This window comes from Panulirus ornatus, chromosome 18 (genome assembly GCF_036320965.1).
Source record: "Panulirus ornatus isolate Po-2019 chromosome 18, ASM3632096v1, whole genome shotgun sequence".
Lineage (NCBI taxonomy): Eukaryota > Metazoa > Arthropoda > Malacostraca > Decapoda > Palinuridae > Panulirus > Panulirus ornatus.
Window position 1 is genome coordinate 34,087,750 of NC_092241.1, and position 14,570 is coordinate 34,102,319.

At 40.1% G+C, this 14,570-nt stretch overlaps 1 protein-coding gene across 4 annotated transcripts in view; it reads right to left on the reverse strand.

Annotated features, from left to right (window-relative positions):
- Nucleotides 1-14,091, reverse strand: part of LOC139755026 (paired box protein Pax-2-B-like) — a 504,237-nt gene extending 490,146 nt beyond the window's left edge. For all 4 annotated transcript variants that reach the window (XM_071672966.1, XM_071672968.1, XM_071672964.1 and 1 more), the window contains exons 1-2: nucleotides 13,975-14,091; nucleotides 12,945-13,175 (exon numbers count right to left, since the gene is read on the reverse strand). The gene's annotated coding sequence lies outside the window, so the exon portion shown is untranslated. The remainder of the gene's footprint in view (nucleotides 1-12,944; nucleotides 13,176-13,974) is intronic.
- Nucleotides 14,092-14,570: the final 479 nt, after the last annotated feature.

Genomic DNA, 14,570 nt, shown 5'->3' on the forward strand with positions numbered 1-14,570 from the left:
GGGAGAAATGAAAAGGCACAACGATGATGTCGAGCTTGAAAGAGAAACTAGTCAAGAGGCGAACAAGCATATATATATATATATATATGTTATTACATGACAGCTAGAGACTGAGTGTGAACGAATGGGTCCTTTGGTGTCTTTTCCTAGCGCTACCTCGCACACATGAGGGGGGAGGGGGTTGTTATTCGATGTGTGGCGGGGTGGCGATGGGAACAAATAAAGGCAGACAGTATGAATTATGTACATGTGTATATATGTATATGTCTGTATATACATATGTGTACATTGAGATGTATAGGTATGTATATTTGCGTGTGTGGACGTGTATGTATATACATGTGTATGTGGGCGGATTGGGCCATTCTTTCGTCTGTTTCCTTGCGCTACCTCGTTAACGCGGGAGACAGCGACAAAGCAAAATAAATAGAGATAATATATATATATTTCATACTATTCGCCATTTCCCGCGTTAACGAGGTAGCGTTAAGAACAGAGGACTGAGCCTTTAAGGGAAATCCCCACTTGGCCCCCTTCTCTGTTCCTTCTTTAGGGAAATTAAAAACGAGAGGGGAGGATTTCCAGCCACCTACTCCCTCCCGTTTCAGTCGCCTTCTACGGCACGCAGGGAATACGTGGGAAGTATTCTTTCTCCCGTATCCCCAGGGATATATATATATATATATATATATATATATATATATATATATATATATATATATATATATAAGTTTGTTGAGTATTCCTGGTAAATTATAAGGGAGGGTATTGATTGAGAGGGTGAAGGCATGTACAGAGCATCAGATTGGGGAGGAGCTGTGTGGTTTCAGAAGTGGTAGAGGATGTGTGGATCAGGTGTTTGTTTTGAAGAATGTATGCGAGAAATACTTAGAAAAGCAAATGGATTTGTATGTAGCATTTATGGATCTGGAGAAGGCATATGATAGAGTTGATAGAGATGCTCTGTGGAAGGTATTAAGAATATATGGTGTGGGAGGCAAGTTGTTAGAAGCAGTGAAAAGTTTTTATCGAGGATGTAATGCATGTGTACGTGTAGGAAGAGAGGAAAGTGATTGGTTCTCAGTGAATGTAGGTTTGCGGCAGGGGTGTGTGATGTCTCCATGGTTGTTTAATATGTTTATGGATGGGGTTGTTAGGGAGGTGGATGCAAGAGTTTTGGAAAGAGGGGCAAGTATGAAGTCTGTTGGGGATGAGAGAGCTTGGGAAGTGAGTCAGATGTTGTTCGCTGATGATACAGCGCTGGTGGCTGATTCATGTGAGAAACTGCAGAAGCTGGTGACAGTTTGGTAAAGTGTGTGAAAGAAGAAAGTTAAGAGTAAATGTGAATAAGAGCAAGGTTATTAGGTACAGTAGGGTTGAGGGTCAAGTCAGTTGGGAGGTAAGTTTGAATGGAAAAAAACTGGAGGAAGTAAAGTGTTTTAGATATCTGGGAGTGAATCTGGCAGCGGATGGAACCATGGAAGCGGAAGTGGATCATAGGGTGGGGGAGGGGGTGAAAATCCTGGGAGCCTTGAAGAATGTGTGGAAGTCGAGAACATTATCTCGGAAAGCAAAAATGGGTTTGTTTGAAGGAGTAGTGGTTCCAACAATGTTGTATGGTTGCGAGGCGTGGGCTATGGATAGAGTTGTGCGCAGGAGGATAGATGTGCTGGAAATGAGATGTTTGAGGACAATGTGTGGTGTGAGGTGGTTTGATCGAGTAAGTAACGTAAGGGTAAGAGAGATGTGTGGAAATAAAAAGAGCGTGGTTGAGAGAGCAGAAGAGGGTGTTTTGAAATGGTTTGGGCACATGGAGAGAATGAGTGAGGAAAGATTGACCAAGAGGATATATGTGTCGGAGGTGGAGGGAACGAGGAGAAGTGGGAGACCAAATTGAAGGTGGAAAGATGGAGTGAAAAAGATTTTGTGTGATCGGGGCCTGAACATGCAGGAGGGTGAAAGGAGGGCAAGGAATAGAGTGAATTGGATCGATGTGGTATACCTGGGTTGACGTGCTGTCAGTGGATTGAATCAGGGCTTGTGAAGCGTCTGGGGTAAACCATGGAAAGCTGTGTAGGTATGTATATTTGCGTGTGTGGACGTGTATGTATATACATGTGTATGGGGGTGGGTTGGGCCATTTCTTTCGTCTGTTACCTCGCAAACGTGGGAGACAGCGACAAAGCAAAAAAAAAAAAAAAAATTATATATATATATATATATATATATATATATATATATATATATATATATATATATGCACATCCAAATATTTCCAGACTGTGAATCTTATTGACGTTTAGCTGTATGCTAATGCCAGGGCGAGCAGTCATGAGTGGTCATGCTGTGAGAAGTGCGAGGTGAAAACGGCATCCATGCCAACAGGGGCGCGCAAACCGGCGTCCCCACCACAAACAAATGGCCAGAGGAACGGCGAGCCAGGAACAAGTCCAGATCCTCACTTGACAAGACACCCATGATATGTCATGGTGTGTGCGCGAGAGAGAGATAATGAGGAAGTGGAGGTGGTTAGAAACAATGTAGAAAGTACTGATGTAGTGCAACTGTTTTGGACGGTTAGATTATTCACTAGACTTAAGAGAAACATTGGATGGTTAGACTAGACTTAATAAAAATGCCGCTAGTCTAAAACGCCACTTAATGGTACGGGAAGTTTGATAAATGGGGCTTTACGGTTGCTGGTAGCTCTATCCCCGCACTCTGCCAATAGGTAATTGGCACACAAACATCATGGATCAGATTATACGACAATTTGCAGCTCTTGATTTCTGACACCAAACAAATCCGCAAAGGGATGAAAAGGTGGTGTATCAAGCAGCCTTGGCTAACCAGTTAATACCAAAGTAAGAGTCCCTCTTTGATACATGCAGGAAACAGTCAATCATTTTCTACAACGTGTGGATTAGGATCAATCCTTCCCTTTGTATCCGTATTAAATGTAAAATTCTTGTCAAATATTTTTTTCCTCGAAACCCTAAACTTATCTGAAAGTAAGCAGATTAACTCGTTTCATTATTTCCTTGCAAGCGATTAGCAGGGATGGGAACGCGGGCTGGAAATCCTCTCATCCCGTATTATTACTTTCTGAAATTAGGTAGAGAGGGTGTGCCAACGTAACATTCTCTGCGAGACTTCAAGCAAGGTTTATGAATGTGCTAAATTCTAACCAGGAGGAAAAGGAGAGAGAGACAGGTGCTCTGTCTGATGAAGAAAATCTGGATGAACTGGCTCTGAGCGATACACAGAGGGAGGACGAGAGGGTAAATTGAATCGTCAATGTTCAGGGATTGGTGAGAAAAGAAAAAGAGGGTGGCACTTCTGACGCTAAGTAAGCTTGGTTAAAGAGTGCAAGCAAGTGAATTCATTGATTTGATTCGAAACGAAAGTAGACTGTGAAAGGAGCTGAATTTGATGTGCTTCTGCACCAAGAAGAGAGGAAAGAGGAGGAAGAGACATCATTTCTAGAGGAGCTAACCGAGTGCTTCTGCAGCTTTATTGCAAGGAAATCGATCTTAGTTCCAGGGGAAATGACCGCAAGATTTAATGATGTAGCAGTCTCGTATTATGTTAAGGTTAGAGTGCTTCGTATCTGATCAATTCAACTTGACATCAAAAATCTATTTCTTAATAAGAGTCGTATATAATCCTGAGGACAGAAACCACTGCAGGGCCGTCACCCTCCAACTGTCTTGCTCCAAGTCAGTTCTTCCAGGTCTCCCTCATCACAAAGAGCACCTATTTGTCACTTCATTTCCTCCTTGTTAAAACGAAGCACATTCATACATATACACCATGCCTGAACTCTTGAATAAGAATATTTCGTCAGCTCCTGTTCTTATTTTCAGAAATTAATGATACGAGATGGAAGGGTTTCCATCCTCCCGTTCCCCTTCCTCCTAATCGCTTGCAAGGATTTTTTTGGGTGGTTTTATTTATATGAATATATCTACCTTATATATATATATATATATATATATATATATATATATATATATATATATATATATTTGTGTGCGTGTTGGCTTGTTTCATGGCGAGGTGTCTGAGGATTGGCGAAATACATGGATAGTGCATAGAGGGATAAAGGAGAGTGCTTAAAGTACCGAGGTAGAAGTTTGTCCATTTTACCTGCTAAGTTCTATGTAAGGATGTGTTTCAGAGGATGAAGGCATGTACAGTATATCAGACTGGGGAGGGGCAGTTATTTGCTTTATAAAACGTGTGGAAAATGGTTAGGGAAACATATGGATTTGTACGTGGAGAAAGCCTACGATAGGGTTGATAAAGATGCTTTGTGGAACGTCTTAATGTATGGCGAGGAGAAAAGCAGCTACAAGCAGAGAAGTTTTTATCAATGGCGTAAGGCATGTGTGCGAAAGGGAGAGAGAAGCGCGAATGATTCCAAGTGTGTAGTTTGGTCTGCGGCAGAGGTGTATGATGTCTCCATGGTTGTTTCATTTGTTTCTGGATGAGGCGGTTAGGGAAGTGAATACCTCCGTATTAGAAAGAGCGAGTATGAAGTCTGTGGGGAATGAGAAGACCTTGGGAGTAAGTCGCTCGTTTTTTGCTGATGACACAGCGCTTGTAGCAAATTTGAGTGAGGAATTGGTGACCCGAGTTTGGAAGCGTGTGTGCGAGGAGAAAGCAGAGTAAATGTGAATCGAAACAAGTTTATTGGCTTTAGTAGGGTTAGAAAAGTAAGTTGGGGTGAGAGTTTTAAATAGAGAAAAATAGGAGGAAGTAGTGTTTAGATACCTTGGAGTTGACATAGCAGCGAATGGAACCATGGAAGCGGAAGTAAATCATAAGGGAGTGAGGACACGATTGTTCTGGGAGCATTGAAGAATGTGTGCAAGTTGAGGTCGTTATCTGGGAGGGCAAATATAGGTGTGCTTGAGGGTATAGTAGTCCCAACAATACTATCCGGATGTGGGTAGATTTGTTGGAAACGAAATTTTTGAGGACAATACGTGGTGTGAGGTGGTTTGATCGGGTAAGTAATGAAAGGGCAAGAGAAGGGTGTGATAATGAAGAGTGTAGTTGAAAGAGCTGAAGGAGGTTTGCTAAAATGGTTTGATCGTATGGAGAAAAGTGACAGGTTGACAAAAGGGATACAAGTGTCATAAGTGGAAAGAACGATGATAAGGAGACCAAATTAGAGATGGAAGGATGGAGTAAAAAAAAAAAAGCGATCGAGGTCGGATCAAGCGGTAGGGTGAAAGGCAATAGAAGATAGTGAATTGGAGTGGTGTTGTATAGAGGGGTCGATGTGCTGTCAAAGGACTGAATCAGTGCCTGTAAAGCGTCCGAGGTAAACCATGGAAAGGTTGTGGATAGGGAGATGTGGTTTCGGTGCGTTACACATGACAGTTAAGGAATGGTCGAGTGAATGCGGCCTTTCTTCGTCTGTTTCTGCGCTATCTCCCTAGCGCGGGAAACTACCAAATATGAATACATATGTATTAGTCTACGTCGGCAAGAGCTTGATCATAAACTATTCTCTTGTCCTTGTTAGTGACAGTAGATAAAGCAGCATGTAGTGTAGAGCCGAGGAGCCAGGTTAACAATGATGAACGACTGATAACCTCTGCTCCGACAAGGCCATCACCGCAGCCACGTCAGCACACTCAACACGAACTTGTTTACATCTCTCGCACTGCAACACTGACACATACTGAACCCCCACAGTATCTGATCTCGCTGGTGTAAGGCAATGCCATTTTAGATTGTGGTATTAATCCATAGCCCGAGCCACAACACAGAACAACGTTATTACACTTTCTATCAAGCAAAACTTCACTACAGAGAAAAAAATTCAAATTAACACTACATACACTGTTTCAATTCCGTTTCCTTTATTATTCAACTGGAAAACTTTTATGTTCGTATCTCTGATTAGATCGAAGAAAGCCAACATAAGAGACATTGATAGGAAAATGTCCACTAACCGTTCGGTGGGCTCATGAGAAAGGCGTTAAAAGGAAAAAGAAAAAACTCCCGAGTTAAGCAAGCCAAGCGGTAGAGACGTAGTAGTATCTTGAAATTATGTTAAATTTTGAGGAGGTTCCTCAAACGTAAATATAGGTTTCAGCACATATACGTCTTACAGTTTCTATAACCTCATTCCCGGAGGTTCACGTTATACTGAAGGATGGTGGTGGCGTTGCCTCCGAGGGACAAAAAGCGAACAGTAACGACGTGCAAGGCACATAGGAAGTTAACCTGAACACAGAGCGCATATTTACTAGTGTGGTAGGCAACTGGCACAGACCAGGATACCTTTCCATTATTTTCATATACGGATCAGCATGAAGGACAGGCTGGAACGAGTATTATATATTTTCTCGTTTCTTGAAAAACTAACAGACTAGCTCATGTTCAATGTACTTTCCTAACCTGTTTTTTCTTGAATTCTCATGTCGATCGTTTTTTATGAATTGCAATGATCAATACAAAACCAGTCATGATTACGTTCCTCTGGTTCAGTTGGTCTTGGCTGCCATGGTGCCAAGTTGCTAGAGTTCGTATCATCACTCATACCATATGCAGGCTTGCTTTTCCTCTATTTCTCACAGGTAACACTTTCCCATATTCCGAGTAAATCGTAATGTAGGAAAGATTGCTTCTTGCATAAACATGCACGAGGTCATACGATTTGCATTTCTCAGTGGAACAAGATAAGAGAAAAAAAATAGTGCATCGAATAACAAAGAAGACTTTAGTCAAAGTCCAATCACAGAAAACATGAACCTTTTGCAACAGCTTGCAAGGCAAGAATCAAAGGCAACAAATATTTACACAGACATTCACGCCACTCAAGACAAGAGGAACATGTTTCGTAAGCAAGTGCACCATAAACAATATTATCACACAGATGTTTTATGAGAATGTACACAAGCAACTGGAATAAACTGACCCTCATACGAATCAGTCACCTAAGCGAGAATTGCAAGTATTTCTCCATACTCTTACACTAACAACATAAAGAAAATTTTGCTGGGATCTTAACATACACGTGCAGCAATAATGACATGAATAGAAGTTTACACAACATAAACATCAGAAAGACCACAAACAATTAACCTGGATTTAAGTTCAACAGAAATAACGAGAAAAAAAAAACAGATTTCCTTCAGCACAAACATCACTGATTAGAGGTGATCATATCTGGAGCCTTGGCACATCCAATAAACATTCGAGGTGTCGGCTGTGGACGGCCCTTCTGTTCCACCATCGAAGTGACGTCAGCTTCAAAGTGGAGGATCATTGACCACAGCAGGTGGCCAAGACGTATCACCAGATACTGTGTTGTTGCTTCTCATATAATGACTGACCTTTAGAATATAACTTGCCGAAATACTCTTGCTTTTTCAAGAAGCACATTTTCCTTGCTTGGCATTTGTTAATGGTTGGAGGTGGACTGTTGATACGTAGTCCTTTTTATGCGAGCGACGACAAAGAACGGTAACACAAGGAAGAACGTAGCACGGAAAATGAGAAGGATGGACATGACGGTTATTTCTAGAAACATGTAGAACCTATGAATCCTTAACAAGACGACCTGTTTTGCTTGGATAGTCGTCCATGTCATTGCTTTCATCTAGCCATGCCAGACGATCAACAGCATCACTTTTCTAATTTCCATCAACTCAAAAACCTTGCTCCAGGGCTGTTCATGTTGCCAGTCACGATTTCGTATCATTTGTTTTCGAATCGTCCAAGATCTGCAACAGTAAATATTAACAACAGACCTCAAACAGCGCCATCCTGAGGCAATAGTGAAGCTTAGGTTTAATCGCTTTGTTCTAAAAGGCTGGAGTAACTTCTTAACACAGTCCATTGGTTTTCTAAAACACCACTGTCTTACGCGACCGACGTGTCCAACTTACAAGTTTCTAGCTATCACCGCTGTGCAGCTATGGTGTTGAAACACACACACCTGACATAAGCTAGGATGTACGAGTGCATACGTATGTAGGAGTAAGGTGAAGAGAAGGGCATATCGAGTGTAAGATGCTCCTCCCGTAACACACACACACAGGCTATCTTGTTAGTATAGCTTAATTCATTACTTTCACCTGCCCTTATAATAACGTTAGGATTTATATGTTCTCTCGTATACCAGGATAGATTCGTTTCTTTTTACTCCAAACTAGTTCTCCGAATGTGAAAACTACATCATACATAGCTAACACTGCAAATTCCTGCATCAGAAACGAACGCAAACTATGGTAGTTATGATTCCATGAAACGCCGTTTCCTTTTACGTCAGTGTGCTCACCAAGCTTTGTCATTACACACTCGTGGAGGAAGTTTCAAGTGCTTTTTGCCCGTCCGCATGCTTAAAGTCCACCCATTAAACTCTTATCTTGGAAGCAGTTTACCCTCATAGAAGTAGAATTTATGTTCGTGCATTGTTTCTTCTCATAGCACATTTCTCCCTCATTTAAGTATTCTACTTAACGATTGAAAACCTTTTCCGTTTTCATACATTGCAGATTACACGCTGCATCACACAAACTATGAAAATGTGTTGGATATTTGCTCTCCTACCCATTAGCACACTACATTCATCCAAATTCTCTTGAGAGAAAAACCAAGATACAGCTAACACAAAAAAGGGCACCATCGGTTTAATCTTGCTTTGGGAAAACCACACGTGATCAAAGATAAGAGGGACAATGTACGTTTCCAAGAAGGAAAACCATTCCTTTTCATACAGAGAAGCATGCACGGTCGCCAGCCAGAGACAAGGCTCCCTCACGAGAAGGAGTGAGAGGTCATCTGATCCAAAAGCGCTCCATATGTTGAAAGAACATACTCTTGGATTATACTTAACTGTATATAAATGTGGATTGTCATGAGGTATGGTGGAAAATGTAGGAATGTAAGAGTCGTCAAAAGCGGATGTATGCAATAGGTCGAGTGAGGACCTGAAATCCTTTGCATGTTTCATCACATGTTACAACTCTAACAATAATTTTCCCCAAATCATGATCAATAATAGGCTCAAGCCAGTACTGACCTTGCGAGTAGAACTTCTGATAGTCTAACACATCTAACGTCATCACCCTAACAGAGTTAATCAACCTTTGGGAACATTGTCTGTACTCTATTGTGAACGAACCGCATTTCCTTTTCCTACAGCATCAATATAGCAATACTAAACCGATACGCAAGCCAGGGACTTCAATCAAATGTTTTAATTCAGTGCCATCGAGTACACTGATATAGCTCACCGTTATTCACGAAAGGCGAGGAATCCTCGACATGGACAAAATCAGTCCCGAAGGTGATATTTCAGATTGGTACGAGGCTTCGTTCTCTCCACTTAAAACACAAAGCAGCAAGAAGCAAATCTGACGGACGGAAGATGAAAATTTATACCATTACTATGGAGTCTATACACAATGAAAACCCTTCATTCTTCCATTAGTTGTGACTATGACCACACCCTGATAACGGTAAAGGCAAATGGTTGTTATGTCGCTAAGCTTACCCAAACATATACATAAAATCTTAACCACATAACTGGCTCAAGAATTGTTATCCAACTGTAAAATAATAGATGAACCGATTCTTCTAAACTAAACATAAAATAATGCTAATTTTCCATAAAGGCTTCCTATAATCCATACAACCAAGACCAGAGTATTGTTAGTTTCTTAACTGAAAAACCAGCTTCATTTGCCATGATGAAGAATCTATTTCTCAGTCTGGCATCGCTCGGAAAACAAAGAAATCGCCGTAGCAAACGGTCATATAATAATTATTTCAGTTTTACCTACTCGTTTAATACAATACACAACACTAACCTGTAAATTCCGAAGATCACGAGTTATGATGGTAATTTCATGGACAGCAGAGGTAATAATGCGTAGTGATAAACCAAAGTAAAAAACTATAGAGTTACACACTATTACCACTCTGCTCGACCCATTCTTGGTATGCCACACACTTAAGATGGACCAAACATTGATAAAATGTGTGTTCTCACGAGCTGAACAGTGACACCATTCATGCTTACCTGTAAGTAAGAAGAATTCTATTAAGACTATTGGAAAATCGAAAATTACGATAAAAAAAAAAAGTGCATGTTATATAGTTTTATTTTGAACGATTGATGGACAATACATCATTCATATGATAATGATACTCAGCACATGTTGAACTTTAGTACATTGCAATATTACTGAATATCTGTGATAAATGGGTTTTTTTGATGTGGAAGCTGAAATGGAAGATAAGGTTTTGTACAAGGAATACGTTTTGAAATATAAGCACATCATATGACCTTAATGATCTACATACTAAAAATGCTATGGCTGAAAAATATTTTTGCTTGAAGAAAATCTTCCACTTCAAGACTTCGAGAAATATATGACAAAGGACATCTCTCCAAAGTAACCAAGATTATGTAAAATCGTAAACCCTCAGTCACAACATGTTACATTAGGAGAAATGTTGATTACAGCCTTATATCCTTAAAATCTGAGGCCCCATTTTCTAAAATCCGATTCCTGTCTTTTGGTGGTCTAGATATTCTACTTCCATGCTATTTGTATTTCCTACATCTTTGCCTCACCTACTCCCTATGTTTCCTTCTCAGTTACTCAGGAAATACTTCTCAAAAACCTTCCTGATGTTTTACTGCCAACATTCCTTCTATGCTTCCCGATTACACATACCACTTCGAATTCAGACAACCGGTTAACATTATTGTCCTTGGGAAATGAACACCAATCATATCTGCAATTGCAACAGGATACAGGAATCACCCCCTCTCCTAAAGCATAATGCTTTTAGTTTATAGAATCCTCGTTCCATATCACGAGACGTTCTGCATTATGCTAGTGTGTTTCTTGGGCCAAGAAGCCCAACAGATTAGTAATATCAACTGCACATATGGTGTTTTCATCTTAACAGCCGGCCAGGGTGGTACTATCCTCTGACTCAAAGAGGCGTTAAAGTGGTGCCCGTAACTATCGTATGAACTCACATGTTAGGACTGCTGGTCTTACTTAGTCTTCATCAGAACTGGACTACCGAGCTAGTCCTACCATCTACTCCTTAATAGCGCCCTAAACCTACTCAGTAACATCTCTGCTGGTGAACACCATATATATGTCTAGTAACATTCATCTTACTTCTCTACGAGTCCCATTTGTCTGATGTTCTCCGTAACGTCTTTATCATCCATCTATTATCTCCAATTACAATTCCGGTTCAGAAGTGGTATATATGCTTATTCCAACATCCTCACACCTGTGGCACGCCTTTAGGACTTTAAGCCTCCAAACATTGGTGTTATCAGGCTTAAGATCCGTCTCCTAACAACCACCGTTTTCCTTTGTTCCGCCTACTGCTCTCCCAACCCTGCAAATTATGATTTTTTCGATATTCTTAACCCCAGCCTCCTCCCACGTGGATGATGGGGTATTATAGCCCTCACATTCTCCATTCTCAATGAGCAAATTATCTCCCACTCCCAGTATTCCAGGCCGCTATGACCACTCTTCTAATAGTCTGAATCTTTTTCATCTCTAACCGTCGCGCTGTAGCTAAAGGATCTCGTCTCCAGTTGCTTCATCTGGCTACCGTCTCATAAATGCATCTATTTCAACGGCACCTACCCCTCCTGCAGCCCCTCCCAAATCTAATATTGGCACCTCAATGAAGTCGACTGGAATAACACGAAAATTCTTCCCCGACTTTCCTTGGGTGAATTAATGTCCTTCCTTTAGTGATGCTTCCGTTTCCGCCAAACGCATAACAGAGGTTTCTGTTGCGGAATGGGAGCAAATATCCCTTCTTCCTCCATGAGTACTGCCACTTCTAACCTACGAATCAACTGTTCTTGCTCTCAGGCCATTCAGGGAAGGTATCAAACACATTTTTAAGGAGGGTTGGTCTAATACCTTTCTCGGTGGAAAAATATTATACAACGGAGCATGCACGGTAGAAATCTAGGGATACGTTATTTCCTTAGAAGGGAGATGTATTCTGATCTGAATGTACGAAAATATATACCAAGGAGGATCATAAGAGCAGTGGGAAAAATGAAAATGTAAGAGCCGTGAACATTGGATTTATGCATTAACTATAGTGAAGATCATCAAAGCTTTTGAATATCATTATCAGGTAAAACAATTTGTTCCAGTAAAAATTCTTAAATCATGAATTCTAAAATGCTTAGGCTGGTGGTAAACTTAGTACTAACATTTTTAAAAGTATAACACTACTGAATTCATTACTCCAGCAGAGTTAAATTCCGAACTGTATGGCAAGGAATTTTTCCCTGAGCATAAATATCTTGAGCCAGAGCGATAACGAACTCAGAATTTCCTTTAAATATTTATCAATTCAGTGTTAGCGACTACACTAATACAGCTCATGTATCACAATGAGCAAGGGTTCCAAACTGGTGCAAGACTTCCATCCCAATACATAAGCATTTAAGGATGGTAAACAAATATGATGAACGAGATGGAAAAAGTCTATGCCACTGTTTTTGAATCTTTACATATAATGAAAACCCAAGTTATTCTTCCATTAGTAGCGACTGTATGACCACATGCTGATAACGTTAAAGAAACTCTGCAAATCTTCGTAATTCCATCAAATTTCACTTCAACCAGATAACTGGTTAAAGCATGATTATCCAGTAGTAAAGTAATAACGGCAAATGACAAATATTCTAAACTGAAGGGATCTACGTAAAAATAATGTTGCACTGAGGCCAGGCCCCCTATAACCCGTATATCTATGACCAGTGTGTTCTGTAATTTTCATAAACACTAATGAACCAGTTTTTTGTTCCCATGGTGAGGATTTTATTCATCATTCTGGCTTCACTCGACAAACACAAAAAAAACAAAAACAAGACAAAAATGGTATCTACACACTTCTCACACATCACTGACCTGCTACATCTGAAGATCACGAGCTCTTGTGAGAATGAACGTGTTGATATCCCAGACATCTGTACGTAGTGATGAATAGTATGATTCGATAGCGCCACACACTCACTATGACCACTAAACTTAGTCCGCGCTTGACATAACGGTTAGGATGGGACACACACACTTGAGCCAGGCCACCACCAATAGGATTTGTGTTTTCACGGGCTAATCAATGGCATCATATCTGCTTACCTGCAAGTAACGATCATTTGTTGAGATAATTGAAAATTCTGAATCTACAATAAAAGGTTTATCTACAATAGATCTACAGTAAAGGGTTTATGATACATGATTTTTCTTTTGGTTGGATAATTGACAATAATTCATTTGCATGATAAAGATTACGGGAAAATAGTGAACTTCAGGGCATTGCAACATAACTGTATACCTCTCCATGTTGACTCCTCTTCGATGTAGATTGTAGAAAGTGAAGTGAACGCTAAGGTTTTGTACATACGATACAAGAATATGTTTCCAGATGAATACTGTATCAAATGAAGTAAAAGACAATAGAATGGATATGAACAGAAGGGTCAGTTGTCGCATTATCAGCAGAATAAGGGCTGTGAAAACAGAAGTTAGACAAGAAAAACATTCTAATTTATGTATATGGCTATAGTATCTCCTTTAGTTTTAGAGAGCAAAAACATGTGTAATGAATGAGACCACGCTGAAAATTTTGTTCACAACAGTAGTGAACAAAATAATGGCCTACCTCTGGTCAGCACTACAGTAGGACAAAAAATTCATGTCCGCGTTAGAATCAGAATAAAAGAAATGAAGTAAATTTTCACTCGCGATGTAACATCGAGCAGGTGAACTACGGCAACGCATATATATATATATATATATATATATATATATATATATATATATATATAGTACGGAACCAGTGACCCACGCAACTAAAAGTAAATTCTAACAAAAACAAATGATATAAACCGAAAAATTCTGTATCTAATTACGTTTACCAAATATTACAATCACTAACCTTTAGTGTACAACGAAGACAAATTCTGATGACTGTCGATGTATCCATCATATTCAGTGATGATTCGCAACAAATATTGAGAGCAGCTCACGCCACAACCACCCAGCTCAACCGGCGTTTACCTTCTACAGCAAGTGAGTAGAGAAGACAGCGAAGCAGGACCAATCACCGGCTAGAATCGTTTGTTTACATTGGTCGGTTGAAGGGAAACGGACGTAACCACTCGACAGCAATTAGTAAACCGCTTTAGTCTATCTCTACAAGGTTAAATAAAAGAATAAAGTGATGGATTAAATATCCAAAATTTCAAAGTGGGTAAAGATCACAAGTTTTCACTCGCATAACAAAATATGACAGGCCAATCCTGAACTTGACAACGTAACTACATAACTACACACTTATCCTGGAGCAACAGTTACATCAATACGAAGTTGAAGTGGGCGTACAAAGCTTATACACATCAGTGAATAAAGAGTCCCTCTTGTCTAGTATGTTCCTTTCATTTAACTAAATAGACGATATAAACAACACTTGGCTTTTTATGACTAGGCGTGATGTCAAAGATAATTCTAAAGTGATAGAAGATGGCAACTGTG